Source organism: Schistocerca serialis, chromosome 6 (genome assembly GCF_023864345.2).
Source record: "Schistocerca serialis cubense isolate TAMUIC-IGC-003099 chromosome 6, iqSchSeri2.2, whole genome shotgun sequence".
In the NCBI taxonomy this organism is placed as follows: domain Eukaryota; kingdom Metazoa; phylum Arthropoda; class Insecta; order Orthoptera; family Acrididae; genus Schistocerca; species Schistocerca serialis.
Genome location: NC_064643.1, coordinates 168,574,574 through 168,575,288, shown reverse-complemented (window position 1 = coordinate 168,575,288; position 715 = coordinate 168,574,574). Strand labels below are relative to the sequence as shown.

Below are 715 nucleotides of genomic sequence, written 5' to 3'. Positions count from 1 at the left end.
GACCTGATTCATCCAATGGGCGATCATGGACGCATGTGAAAAGTTGGAATGATGTTGGTGTCTACAAGGTCTTTGAGAAAAAGAATGAGAGCAGCTCTCGCCCACTTGTTTCTAGATCATCATCCAGGGCTGACTTAGACAGGGAATGAATGATAATTAAATCAAGACCCTAAGCTGTCGACAGGCATTGATATACATCAACGGGGACAGTTGAAAATGTGTGCCCCGACTGGGACTCGAACCCGGGATCTCCTGCTTACATGGCAGACGCTCTGTCCATCTGAACCACCGAGGCCACAGAGGATATTGCGACTGCAGGGACTTATCCCTTCCACGCTCCCCGTGAGACCCACATTCCCAACTTAATGTCCACACACTACATTCGTAGTGCCCCTGCCCATTACACTCATTACTCGCGGCAGACAATCTTACCCGAGTCCCGTAAGAGTTCGGGCAATGAGTGTGCATCCAGTACAGAAGAAGATCAATGGCCGGTTAGCCTTAACTATATACGAAGATGGTACCTGTTCTTTCGAAAGAACAGATACCGTCTTCATATATAGACAGGGAATGTCGTTTAGTGAACTCTTAGAACTGAACAGGCAGTTTTTACAAATTGCATTTGATATGTACTGTGAAGTTTACCTACGACTGTTTGCATTAGATATTGAGGGCTATTTGTGTTGCATCACATGCAGTGTTGCAGACTTAACCA

General features: G+C 46.0%; 1 non-coding gene across 1 annotated transcript; it reads right to left on the bottom strand.

Annotated features, from left to right (window-relative positions):
• Positions 1-221: 221 nt before the first annotated feature.
• On the bottom strand, positions 222-295 carry Trnat-ugu (transfer RNA threonine (anticodon UGU)). The gene has a single exon. It is a non-coding gene; the product is annotated as a tRNA-Thr (tRNA).
• Between the last annotated feature and the right edge of the window lie 420 nt (positions 296-715).